This window comes from Hyperolius riggenbachi, chromosome 2 (assembly GCF_040937935.1).
Source record: "Hyperolius riggenbachi isolate aHypRig1 chromosome 2, aHypRig1.pri, whole genome shotgun sequence".
NCBI lineage: Eukaryota > Metazoa > Chordata > Amphibia > Anura > Hyperoliidae > Hyperolius > Hyperolius riggenbachi.
Window position 1 is genome coordinate 211,094,696 of NC_090647.1, and position 14,675 is coordinate 211,109,370.

The window sequence follows — 14,675 nt, forward strand, 5'->3', positions numbered from 1 at the left end:
TTAATTTTTTAATTCTATACTTTCCGTGTTTCAGAAAGTTTCTTATAAACCATAATATTTTCTACTATGTGATAAATGAAAAGTCCTATTACATTACAGATGTTGGTTACCAAGAAGCCATCTCATTCTGAGATGTTGGCATAACCTTCATTATTTTTATTTTTTTTATTCTACAACTGTAAATTTTTCCATATTTCTTTTAACATTTTGATATATTTTAACAGGCATTCTATAAATATATTTTCTATCACAGGCAGTGGCCTCAACATATTTTTATTACAACAAGGATCCAGGACCGTGGCAGCTATACCAAAAATTAGACAGTCCCTTTCTTTAAAAATACCTAAAGGTGTTTTATTAGGAATGTTGTATATTCATTGTATATTCATTGTTTTATAATACCTTTGGAACTTTTGTTAGTATTTCATGCAAAACTTGTGATATATTCTTGCAGACACTAATTGTAAATAGCATCAGCGTAATGCTATTAAAGTTACAGTAATTACAGTATTTTAGTATGGTAAAATGCAAGTTTCATCACACATGGTTGAAAGGCAAGCAAATGCCTTTATTGTCTTGTATCATGAATCCAAGACAGTGGAAGAAGCCAGAATGAACTTGGAGGGGATCTTTCTGAAAAATAAAATCACTATCTCCTCTGTGTATTTTTTTATTTCATGTGTGTGTGTGTGTGTGTGGGCGTGCGTGCGTGTGTGCGTGTGTGTGTGTGTGTGTGTGCGTGCATGCGTGCGTGTGTGTGTGCGTGTGCGTGTGTGTGTGTGTGTGCGTCCGTGCGTGTGTGTGTGTGTGTGTGTGTGTGGGCGTGCGTGCGTGTGTGCGTGTGTGTGTGTGTGTGTGTGCGTGCATGCGTGCGTGTGTGTGTGCGTGTGCGTGTGTGTGTGTGTGTGTGTGTGTGTGTGTGTGTGCGTCCGTGCGTGCGTGCGTGCGTGTGTGTGTGTGTGTGTGTGTGTAGGGTGCTTCTGATCTGATACCTATTTTATTTTTTGTTAGGAAGACTCCTCCAGTATTCTTAATAAGTCTCACATTTGGGTTTGTTGCTTTTGTTTACTACAGTTGCTCTCTCGAAATTGGAATAAATTAAGAGACTGGTAACCCCATTATCAAGAATATTCTATAGATATGTTTTCCCCACTAAGATCAATTGTGGATCTGGGACCTGACATATCCTGAACAATTTGCCCTGTTTGGCTAAACATCCCTTTATTCATGCAACAATAGTCTCAGGTTCCATACCCAGCAGGGTAGGTTTGTACATTGAGTTTGTATGTACTTGCCATGCTTGTGTGCATTTTTTGTATGCACTCCAGATTCCTTCCTTCTGCATCCCAAAAACATTCTAGTAGTTTAACTGGCTTCCCCACAACAGCTGGCAATGGCATCCATGCATGTCTGTGAAATAAAAAACGTATCTTTTGTTGTTTAAAATAAATACATAAAAAGTTAATAAATACATAATAAAATAATACTTCATTAATAAACTAAAAAGGAAAAACATGCAACTTTAATTGACAATACATTAATAATAAATAAGTTACAATTTAGTGAAACATATGGCAATAATAGTTATAATAATCACATAATAATCACAACATTGTTAGAAGAAGTATTAGTTGTTATAATAATAGCAATAATAACAACAGTAACAGCAACAATAACACATATTCACTGTCATTTTATTGCCAAAATGAGAAAAAAAGAATTGTTTTGATATATTTAGCTTTTTAAGCATCTATTTATTTTATCTAATTTATGGGGTTATATATTTGGTTTGAATGAAAGCTGTAGCTGACCTATGAACAAATTAAACTAGGACTGTGTATGACTGTTGGATAAACTTTGTAACAGCTTAAAGGACCTCTGTCGTGAAAATCTTAAAATTTAAAGCACATGTAAACATATACAAATAAGAAGTGTGTTTCTTCCAGAGTAAAATGAGCCACAAATCACTTTTCTCCTATGTTGCCGTCATTTACAGTAAGTAATAGAAATCTGACATTACCAACAAATTTTGGACTAGCCCATCTTCTCATAAGGGGTTCTCAGGGTTTTCTTTATTTTCAAAAGCATTTAGTGAATGGCAGTTCCTCCATCCAACTGCCAAAAAAGTGTACAATAAGCAGGGAGGCTGGCCAGGATCATTGTATAAATCTTTTTCAGAAAGTGTCTTTATAAAGAACAAAGGCCATGCTGAGAATTCCCTATGGAGAGTTGAACTAGCCCAAAACCTGTCGATAATGTCAGATTTCTACTACCTACTTTAAGTTACAGCAACATAGGAGAGAAGTAATTTATGGCTTACTTTACTCAGGAAGAAACGTACTTCTTATTTGTATGTGTTTTAAATTTTAAGATTTTCGTGACAGTTCCTCTTTAAAGAAGCTTGGAGAATCTATCACACCACTAAAAGTGACAGAAGGCCTGATACTTATTTGTGGTTGTTGTATAATTTCTGTAGCAATAATAATAAGCTACTTTATTGCAGTCTGGCCAAATTAAATGCAGTTCTGTTATGTTGTGTGACTTGTCTGGGGACAGGCATGGAAATGGAAACTCCAATAACCACTGAAGTGCTTGGGGCACAATATTTTCCTGTTTATTTCATTTTTACTACTATTCATCAATATTCACACTTATCCATGCAAATCCACATACAATTTTTACTGTGTTTCCGTTCACTTACATCACTTGTAAATCGCACATTGCACAAAAAAAAGCATCATAGCAGAGCAATTTAAATATGCAAAAAAAAATGTATAGCAATTTAAATATGCAAAAAAAAATGTATAATGCACAAAAAATAAAAGCGACGCCATTGAAATAGAGTAGATGTGCAACAAATGCAAAATGGAAAATACGCACAATGTACATGAATTCTCATAAGTGTGAATGGCCCTTAAAGGAAAGACACATAAAGAAGCATGTTTGCAAGAGCATAGCCCCATTAAACATGGACTACAGGCAGTATTCTTTTTACCTTGGAAGATAACCAGTTAATCTGAAGGTCATACTTTGAAATGTTGTTCCACAGTTGGGCAATTCTTGTTCATATATTAGCGTCTGCCTTATAATGCCTGGCTGTAAACGTGAACTACAAAGACATATTCCTGTGTGTTGGGGGAAAGAAAAAAAAAGGAACGTGCATTATGTTTAGCAATAGGAATCCATTTGCTCCACTGCCTATAGGTCTATTGTAAGTGAATAATATGAAATACAATTTAATCAGAAAGCATATCTTCACAGGGAGATGCAGGCTGCAAGATAACACAGAACTTACAATGCTAATTATGGGCATATATTAGCTGTATGTCGGAGATCTGGGTCATATGCATTCAACATACGTTTTCATGACTAACAGCCCCCACTAAAAACAGTTTAATACTGCTTTACTGTAGCAGAAATGATTTGCTTTTGATTTTCTACCATGCTAAATAAATGAGATGGCATGCTTCTACCACTGGATGAGTTTGTGATAAGCTATCCAGACGATTTCGACTTTTACAGCAGCAAGGCATGCATACAAGCCACACAACCCAGGTCAATGTCACCGTTTCTAATGTCATTTTATAAAACATCCTTGTTATTCTGCTTCTGTTTCTCTGTGAAAAAATCATCCACAGAGACATGGAGGTTTTTGCAAAGCAAACTTCTATATTAAACTTCTGTTTGGTATTAAGTGGAAAGTATCGCCATAACCCATCAATAGAGAAAAGTGTTCAATTCTTGCTGAAAATTCCGATATCATTTAGTGATATTACCAAATTTAGTACATTTTTTTTATTATTTTTTTTTTTTGGGGGGGGGGGGGGGCATTACAATAGATGGAAACGAAGCAGGTGGTTTTTGCACTAGTGTATGAGCTGGGCGCTGCTATACACTTATGCTACAGTGCACACCGTGCGCAAGGGTAATTTGGGGTTCCGGCAATTGCTGGGCCCTTAATTACTCCTCTCTCTGAGTTGTTACGACTGGGAGGGGGAATAGTATTTTAACCCTTGACACTTGAGCAGCAGAAGGGTGAGCCATCATTAGGATCACTCTGTGCCCAACTTACCAGCAGCATACTACATGGCCGTTTCTACCCCCGTGCGGGGCGTGCCGCCGCCCGGGGCGCTGCTGGGAGGGGGGCGCTGTGATGGAGGGGGGAGCCGCAGCCGCGGGGAGGGCAGCCCGACCTCTCCCTCCCTCTCCCTGGGCCGCCCTCCATGCGATCCCCCCTCGGACGAAGTGCAGAGTAATGCGCAGGGAAGCGCTACAGAAAACTACTCACCTCGCTGGCTCCAAGCGCTGCTCTCTCGCCGCCAGTCTCATCTCTGCCTACACGCTGATACACACACACACACACACACTGCTTCCTGTTTAGCAGCATTTGTGTGTATCAGCGTGTAGGCAGAGACAGGAGACTGGCGGCAAGAGAGCAGCGCTTGGAGCCAGCGAGGTGAGTAGTTTTCTATAGCGCTTCCCTGCGCATTACTCTGCACTTCGTCCGAGGGGGGATCGCATGGAGGGCGGCCCAGGGAGAGGGAGGGAGAGGTCGGGCTGCCCTCCCCGCGGCTGCGGCTCCCCCCTCCATCATGGGGGGCACCTACCTAACCTATAATGGGGCAGCTACCTATCTAACCTATCCTGGGGGGCACCTACCTATCTAACCTATCCTGGGGGGCACCTACCTAATCTAACCTATACTGGGGGGCACCTACCTATCTAACCTATACTGGGGGGCAGCTACCTAATCTAACCTATACTGGGGGGCACCTAACTAATCTAACCTATACTGGGGGGGGGGCACCTACCTAATCTAACCTATACTGGGGGGCACCTACCTAATCTAACCTATACTGGGCGACACCTACCTAATCTAACCTATACTGGGTGGCAGCTACCTAATCTAACCTATACTGAGGGGGCAGCTACCTAATCTAACATATACTGGGCGGCACCTACCTATCTAACCTATACTGGGGGGCACCTACCTATCTAACCTATACTGGGGAGCAGCTACCTATCTAACCTATACTGGGGAGCAGCTACCTATCTAACCTATACTGGGGGAAGCTACCTATCTAACCTATACTGGGGGGCACCTACCTAATCTAACCTATACTGGGGGGCACCTACCTAATCTAACCTATACTGGGTGGCAGCTACCTAATCTAACCTATACTGAGGGGGCAGCTACCTAATCTAACCTATACTGGGAGGCACCTACCTATCTAACCTATACTGGGGGGCACCTACCTATCTAACCTATACTGGGGGGCAGCTACCTATCTAACCTATACTGGGGGCAGCTACCTATCTAACCTATACTGGGGCACCTACCTAACCTATACTGGGGGGCAGCTACCTATCTAACCTGGGGGGCAGCTACCTAATCTAACCTATACTGAGGGGGCAGCTACCTAATCTAACCTATACTGGGGGGCAGCTACCTATCTAACCTATACTGGGGGGCACCTACCTATCTAACCTATACTGGGGGGCACCTACCTATCCTATACTGGGGGGCAGCTACCTATCTAACCTATACTGGGGGGCACCTTCCTAACCTATACTGGGGGGCAGCTACCTATCTAACCTATACTGGGGGGCACCTACCTATCTAACCTATACTGGGGGGCAGCTACCTATCTAACCTATACTGGGGGGCAGCTACCTATCTAACCTATACTGGGGGGCACCTTCCTAACCTATACTGGGGGGCAGCTACCTATCTAACCTATAGTGGGAGCATTAACTTATCTAACCTGTATTGGGGGCACCTACCTACCTAGCTAGTCTATACAGGTGACAACTATACTGGCTACCTATATTGGAGGCACCTACCTAACTAACCTATACTGGGGGCATCTACCTATCTAAGCTATGCGGGGGGCAACTATTCTGGCTACCTATATTAGAGGCACCCACCTAGCTAACCTGTAGTGGGGGCACCTAACTATCTAACTTATACCGGGGATGCCTGCCTATCTAACCTATACTGTGGGCAACTATACTGGCTACCTATACTGAAGGCACCTACCTGGCTAACCTATACCGGAGGCAACTATACTGGCTCACCTATGCCTGGCTACCTATACTGGGGTACCTATAGCTGGCTACCTATACTGGGGTACCTATTCTGGGGGAATCTATACTGAGTGCAACTAGACCTGGCTAACCTACACTGTGGGCACCCATACCTTGCTCCGGGGGGGGGCGCGCAATTTTTACACCCTCGCCCTGGGTGCATTTTAGCCTAGAAACTGCACTGGCATACTATTACGCACATGAAGGAAAGCCAATATGGACACCTAGGCCCTTATGCAATTCCCTTTGCTCCTGAGTTTTCTCACAGGAGATGTTTTCCCACCTTATCAATAAAATATCTCTTAAACACCCAGAAAGCAAGAAAATACTTCTAATAAATTTGATAGCATTATTTACCTAATCTTACATGCTTTTACAGTTTCCACGTGCTGAAGAAATATTTTGTAGATAAATTGAAAAAATTACTAAGGGGCCTTAGCGCCTTAAAACCTTCTAGGAAGCCAGAACCAAGAGAAATATGGTTGTTTCTATTAGTAAATCCTACTTTCCTGGACATTGTGGCGATCATTTCTTTGCTATAATTTCTGCATCAAATAACCAAAATCAGCTTCGCCACGCCCACAGGTCCCAATTTGGGTCGCAACCCCCCACGCCTAAAACAGATGATCTTGAACAATTACTTTTGACTAAAGACCTCCCCAAACCTATGTCTGCTATTTACAACGAACCTTTAAACTTAAACAATGCTAAATTTGACAAGTGCTTCCAGAAATGGGTAAACGATTTTGTGTAAACTTTTATGTAACAACACAGTCTGTGTGCTTGATTTTCTACCCCTAAACCTAGGTGCGTCTTATAGTCCAGAGCATCTTACAGTCTGAAAACTATAGTATTAAAGAATTAAAGACATACATTATTTCAGATGGCTTACATTGTTTTTTGTGCACAAAAACACATTGATTCCTAAGCTCTTCTATGAGAAACAGGTAGATAGTAAGCAGTGGAGTAGCTAAGGAGCTCTGGGTTCCAATGCGAGTTTTACATTGGGGCCCCCAAGCACTGTGGATATATTGCACCAAAACCTGCCAAGGACAACCACAGTGTCTGAGGTGCAAGAAGGGGATGGTGAACAGTTTGTTAATGATTACTACCATTCAATGCATTTATTGAAGTGATTATTACCAGTACAGGACCAAGAAAGAGCTAAAACTGCTGTTGAGGGAGAGCCGCTCTGGCTCAAAGGCCCCCGGTGCAGTCAAGACCTCTGCAACCCCTATTGCTACGCCACTGATAGTAAGGTCAATGTTTTCTGAGTGGGTTGCACACCATACATCAATCTTATTATAAGCGTTGAACAAGTTGTTCTAAGTTATGCTTTGTATCTCAAAAAATCTTTCCTAGTATGTGAACAGTTTTATTCTTGTGGGATTTAAAGAGAAACTGTTATTGTGTGATTTAAAGAGAACTGTAAAGATATATAGTAGAATGTCATAAATTATTCAGGATACCCATTTAGACTTTATTTATTCTGCTTTCAAGCTGTGCGGGGGAAAAAAATCTTGTCGGGAAAATACCGCATTCTGCATTTTAGACTTTTGTGTGCTAATTCATAAAAATGTTTACAGTTGCGATAGAAGTTCGTAGTTTTCTTGAACTAAGCTGGCGGTAACCCGAGAAGCTGCCTGAGTTGATACATTTTCTCCATGCAGAGACAGCGTTACAATAAAAGAGGCATCTCCAACTTCCCTTTAGATGTGTATTTTTTTTTTTAAACTGCCTCTGTTTGCCCTGAATCTTCTCTGAATCTGTCTATTAGTCTTTCTAAACAATCTATTTAATTGCCACAGCTTAGAAGAACTTCAAGAAATGTTACACATGCAGGCTTTCTGATGTAAAAAACATATGAAAATAGGTACCCAATAGGTTAAAAAACACAGCCTGGGGTATTCTGGGAAGCCTTTTTTGTTCTGCTCTCACTGCTGCTGTCTGGGAGATCTGTCTCCATTAACTTTGCTGTTATCCACACCCTTATCACCTCTTCAAAGCAGCGGTATTCTCCGTCCCAATACCGCCTGCTCTAATCTTTATGAATTGACATTTAGTGACATGTGTTGAGATAATCACCGCACAAGGCGGTAATTTACCTCACTGCTCAGGAATTTCAGCTTTTCATGCGGTAACAGCTTTTATGGATTGACATTTTGCTACGTGGTCGGTAAAGTCAGCTGTTTTGAGCATTAACGCATGCGGAAATGCTTTATGAATTGACCCCATTATAGGCTATATCCTATTAACTTTTCTACTAAGTTCTCTCCAAGGAGATCTGAATATCTTCCTCTAACCACATAAACTTTACTCATTACAGTACAACACTCACATCACATCTCACCCCAGATATTGTGACCAGACATCTTGCTTTACCCAGATCCAGATTCAGGGTGCCCATTCCCGCGTTGAAATGTCTCCCATTTTGGCCACAGGACATCCCGGCCACAGGACTCAGAGTGGCCGTGTGGCCCGCCTTCCCATCCACCGGCTAGCAGTAGGCACAGAGGCCCGGCCATTAGCCCTGCCCTCAGCATGCTACTTATTTATGCCTGTGACATCACTAACAAAATCAGATGCATCCCAGCAAGCCAGGCCAGCAATGAGGCGAGACACACACAAGTGGAGGAGAAAAATTCAGCACGCCATGCGGACACACTCCCAGCCCAGACAGCAGTCAGAAAGCATGGCTTCTGCTGCTTCTGGCACACACAGGTATGGTTCCTCCCACTCAGTGTCACCCTCCTCCTTACTTAGCCAGTACCCAGTGTCACCCTCCTCCTACCTAGTGTGACCCTCCTCCCTACCCAGCCAGTAGCCAGTGTCACCCTCCCAGCAACACCCAGTGTCACCATCCCACCCCATTCAGCAGCTCCATCCCACTCACCCCTGCATTTTCTACATGTGGGTTAATGTATGTGCATTTCACATGTGTCAGAGATACCATTATTTGCCACAATTCAAATGTTTGCTGCATTTCATGTATGAGAGGTAACTTTTACTGCATTTTAACATGTGTGGTAAGTAATGTTTGCCACATTTCCTGTTTGCCTCATTGCATGTGTCAGAGGTAACATTTGCCTCATAGCATGTGTTGGAGGTATTGTTTGCTGCATTTCATATGTTGGAGGTAATGTTTGCCTCATTGCCTGTGTTGGTGGTATTGTTTGCTACATATTTTGTGTTGGAGGTAACATTTGCCTCTGCATGTGTGGGAGGTGAAGTTTGTTGCATTTCATGTTTTGGAGGTAATGGTTGCTGCATTTATTATTTGAAGGTCATAGTGGCTGCATTTACCACTTTGGGGTTATTGTTGCAGCATATGGCATTTTGGGGGCTAATGATTACTAAATGGTATGCTAATAAATTAACCAAAAGAAATACAATGACAAGAAAGAGGCCACTCAATTTATCATAAGTGAACAAGGGCCGCTTTTTAAATTTGAGCACCCCCCACTTAACCTCCCTTGGCGGTATGATTATTTCCATATCTTTTTTTCCAAAAAGCGGTGCAGTTTTTTTCCCAAGCTTTCAGACCCTAAAAATCATACTGCTTGACAGATCTGTGGCAGCCCTGCACATTCCACACCTCCGATGGATCCAACTCGGAATTACTTCCTTGAGCTGCGGACTTCCGTCCCGAGACTCTGGGTTCCCTGAATAAATCTTTATTTTTTTACCTGTATCCACAATTTCTATCACCACCTGTAAGTACAAGGTAAAAGAAATTAAATATGTGCAAGAATTAAATGCATGGGCCTGGTTCACTAAATCTCATGCACGGATGATACAGTATGTCCCATTCTATGGCTTCTTGCAGGCAATCACGTGCATTCCCTGATCACTGAATAACAACAGTAACACAACAGCATTCATTGCCCCAAATATGTAGGAATATCTGACATTCCTTGCAGGGAATAGTAAACGTTTAGGAATGTGTTTCTTATTTTCCTGCATTTCACATATTCACAAGTTTTTCCTCTGTAAAATTCAAGTCATTGATTAAATGTCACAGCAGAGTTCTTGCATATGTTCAATAAACATACAAATCTACATGCTTACTACAACAGTCTCATTCTTTCTAAACATCAATGTTCTATGAGGTGGAAAGGTGAATAAATGTTAAAGTTATTGTTACTCTGTTGAAAGTCTGCCATCTCTGTTGAAAGCAAAATCTCAAGCTATACAAAACACATACTGAGATAACGTTAATGCATATAAAAATAGTGCTCAGGAGGAAACTTTGACAATATTAGGCATGTGCAGGTAATGCCTCTTATAAATAATTGAGCATGCATTTGTATCCTCTCTGGTGCATGCGCAACCATGGGGTGGCTTTTCATTATCTGATTTGCAGGAAATCTGAGTGCTGCAGCTTTTAAGCATTCCACCATAATAAGAATATATATTCATAATTAATCATTTTAATGATAGCAACTAACAAATAAAACTTATATAAAACAAGTGTCATGCCTAATTAAGTCCTAAACTACCTTTCTCTAACATAGCATTAAGTAATCCTTGAGGTTGTATTGGCAACTTATTAATCATTGAATTTATATACAGACTGGAAGGTTCATTGTATAGACATGGATGTCCCTTCATCCCCCCTTTATATTCATAACCAAACTATACTCTCCAATTTATTTCATTTTGTTGTCCTGTTCTCCCCTTCCTATCCACCGCATCTGTTTAACCTCCTTGGCAGTAACCCCGAGCTAGGGTCGGGGCGGAAAACCACAGCTCAGAGCGGTAATCCCGACCTATGCTCATGGGGAAGCCGCCGGAGGCTTTATGCAGAGCAATGCACGCAGCGGGAGTATTTCTACATATCTTCCAGGGATCCCGACGTCGGACATCTTTTTTCTTCCGTCCTTCGGGGCTCTGCTTCCTCCTGGCGAGATTGTCGGCTGTCATCATGATGACAGCCGGCAATCTCACATTAGAGTTGCAGCGCCACCCGGAGGATGGAGGCATAACTGCAGTGCAGGAGCCCAGGGAGGTAAGTGATTACTGGGGCTGTGCAGATCTCCCTGGCAGCATGATTTTTTCCAGGTTTTAGGGTCTGAAAGGGTGTAGAAAAATTGTACCACTTTTAGACCCTAACATCCAGAAAGAATCATACCGCCAAGGGGGTTAATGGATTATATACAGTGGGATGCAAAAGTTTGGGCAACCTTGTTAATTTTCATGATTTTCCTGTATAAATCGTTGGTTGTTACGATAAAAAATGTCAGTTAAATATATCATATAGGAGACACACACAGTGATATTTGAGAAGTGAAATGAAGTTTATTGGATTTACAGAAAGTGTGCAATAATTGTTTAACCACTTGCCGACCGCGCACTCATAACGTGCGTCGGCAAAGTGGCAGCTGCAGGACCAGCGACGCAATTCTGCATCGCCGGCTGCAGGCTAATTAATCAGGAAGCAGCCGCTCGCGCGAGCTGCTGCTTCCTGTCAATTCACGGCGGGGGGCTCCGTGAATAGCTTGCGGGCCGCCGATCGCGGCTCGCAGGCTAAGTGTAAACACAAGCGGAAATAATCCGCTTTGTTTACATTTGTACAACGCTGCTAACAGTAGCAGCGTTGTACCAGATCAGCGATCCCCGGCCAATCAGCGGCCGGGGATCGCTGTCACATGACAGGCAGGAGCCTGTTAGAGGCTGCACAGGACAGATCCATTACTGTGCAGCCTCGGATCTCCGGGGAAGGGAGGGAGGAGAGGGAGGGGGGGAATTTCGCCACAGAGGGGGGCTTTGAGGTGCCCTCCTCCCGCAACACCCAGGCAGGCAGGAGCGATCAGACCCCCCCAGCACATCATCCCCCTAGTGGGGAAAAAAAGGGGGCGATCTGGTCGCTCTGCCTGGTGTTTGATCTGTGCTGGGGGCTGCACAGCCCACCCAGCACAGATCAGCTAAAGCAGCGCTGGTCCTTAAGGGGGGGTAAAGGCTGGGTCATCAAGTGGTTAAACAAAATTAGGCAAGTGCATAAATTTGGGCACCACAAAAAGAAATGAAAATCAATATTTAGTAAATTCTCCTTTTGCAGAAATAACAGCCTCTAAACACTTCCTGTAGGTTCCAATGAGAGTCTGGATTCTGGTTAAAGGTATTTTAGACCATTCCTCTTTACAAAACATCTCTAATTCATTCAAGCTTGATGGTTTCCAAGCATGGACAGCTCTCTTTAACTCAAACCACAAATTTTCAATTATATTCAGGTCTGGGGACTAAGATGGCCATTCCAGAACATTGTACTTGTTCCTCTGCATGAATGCCTTAGTGGATTTTGAGCAGTGTTTAGGGTTGTTGTCTTGTTGAAAGATCCAGCCCTGGGGCAGCTTTGTCACTGATTCCTGGACATTAGTCTCCAGAATATGCTGATACTGAGTGGAATCCATGTGTCCCTGAACTTTGACAAGAATCCCAGTCACTGCACAGGCCACACAGCCCAACAGCAAGATGGAAACCACCACCATATTTTACTGTAGGTAGCAGGTGTGTTGTTTTTCCTCCATGCATAACGCCTCTTGTTATATCCAAATAACTCAATTTTAGTTTCATCAGTGGACAGCATCTTATTCCAAAATGAAGCTGGCTTGTCCAAATGTGCTTTAGCATACCTTAAATGGCTCTGTTTGTGCTGTGAGCGGAGAAAAGGCTTCCTCTGCATCACTCTTGCGTACAGCATCTCCTTGTGTAAAGTGCGCCGAATGGTTGAATGATGCACAGTGACTCCATCTGCAGCAAGATGATGTTGTAGGTCTTTGGTGCTGGTCTGCGGGTTGACTCTGACTGTTCTCACCATTCGTCATTCTGTTTAACCGAGATTTTTCTTGGTCTGCCACGTCAAGCCTTAACTTGAACTGAGCCTGTGGTCTTCGGTTTCCTCAGTATGTTCCTAACTGTGGAAACAGACAATTGAAATCTCTGAGACTGCTTTCTGTATCCTTCCCCTAAACCATGATGGTGAACAATTTTTATCTTCAGGTCATTTGAGAGTTGCTTTGAGACCCCCATGTTGCTACTCTTCAGAGAAATTTAGAAGAGGAGGGAAAATTGCAATTGACCCCCTTAAATACTCTTTTTCATAATTGGATTCACCTGTGTATGTAGGTCATGGGTCACAGAGCTTACCAAGCCAAGTTGAGTTCCAATAATTAGTTCTACAGGTTTTGGAATCAATAAAATTACAACAGTGGCCAAATTTATGCACCTGCCTAATTTTATTAAAACAATTATTGTGCACTTTCTGTAAATTCAATAAACTTAATTTCACTTCTCAAATATCACTGTGTGTGTCTCCTATATGATTTATTTACCTGACATTTTTTATCGTAACAACCAACGATCTATACAGGAAAATCATGAAAATTAACAATGTTGCCTAAACTTTCGCATCCCAATATATATATATATATATATAAATAATATGTATATTATTTTGTTTTTTTTCAATGAACAAATGTTAAGAAAGTGTAACATTGCTTTATAAATACAAGTTATACATCAAGAAAGCTAGGTACTTAGGTTAACTACTGCTTGGTAGTGATGTCGCGAACCTCCGATTTTTGGTTAGCGAACACCGTTTGCAAACTTCCACGGAAGGTTCGGTTTGCGGAAAAGTTCATAGACTTCAATGGGGATGCGAACTTTGAAAAATTGTAAAAATTATGCTGGCTACAAAAGTGATGTAAAACATGTTTCAAAGGGTCCAACACCTGGAGGGGGGCATGGCGGAGTGGGATACATGCCCAAAGTCCCAATAAAGGTAGCTATATGCAGTGCCCAAATACATGTACATGCCCAAAATGCCCAATAAAGGTAGTTATATGCAATTAGGTGGGTTCACTGAACAGTAAAGGTAGTTAGATGCAGTGAGGTGGGTTCACTGAACAGTAAAGGTAGTTATATGCAGTGAGCTGGGTTCACTCAACACAACAGGTAGTTAGATGCAGTGAGCTGGGTTCACTCAACACAACAGGTAGTTAGATGCAGTGACCAGGGTTCACTCAACACAACAGGTAGTTAGATGCAGTGAGCTGGGTTCACTCAACACAAAGCTAGGTATATGCAGTGGTGAGGTGGGTTAAGTAAATACAACAGGTACTGGGTATATGCAGTACTTGGTAATGCAATGTGCACACACACACAGGTAGTCACTGAATGTGCTGGGCCGCTGGAAGTAGCACACACACATTACGAATTAGCAAGGCTGTGTATGCAACAAAAGTGTCATTTTGACACACACACACACAAAAAAAAACAAAACCAAAGAACAGGATTAGCTCTGAAAAGAGCTGTTGAGGGGTGCTATAAAAGCAATAATAATCAGCCAGGAGCAAGCTAAGAAGCCAAGAACCGAACTAATCTTTCCCTAGGAGAACAATTCTGCAGCAGCTCTCCCTAGTCTGTCTAATAGCAGGCAGACGAGTGATTGTAATTGCCGGCGAGCCTGCCTTATATAAGGGGGGGTGGGGCTCCAGGGCTTAGTGTAGCCTGATTGGCTACAATGTGCCTGCTGACTTTGATGCAGAGGGTCAAAGTTGACCCTCATAGTGCATTATGGGGTGAATCAA

General features: G+C 42.4%; 1 long non-coding RNA gene across 1 annotated transcript in view; it reads right to left on the reverse strand.

Moving 5' to 3' along the window:
• Window positions 1-1,301: 1,301 nt before the first annotated feature.
• Window positions 1,302-14,675, reverse strand: part of LOC137544213 (uncharacterized) — a 41,081-nt gene continuing 27,707 nt past the window's right edge. The window contains exons 2-3 of the long non-coding RNA XR_011025784.1: window positions 2,996-3,125; window positions 1,302-1,410 (exon numbers count right to left, since the gene is read on the reverse strand). This is a non-coding gene — a long non-coding RNA (uncharacterized lncRNA). The remainder of the gene's footprint in view (window positions 1,411-2,995; window positions 3,126-14,675) is intronic.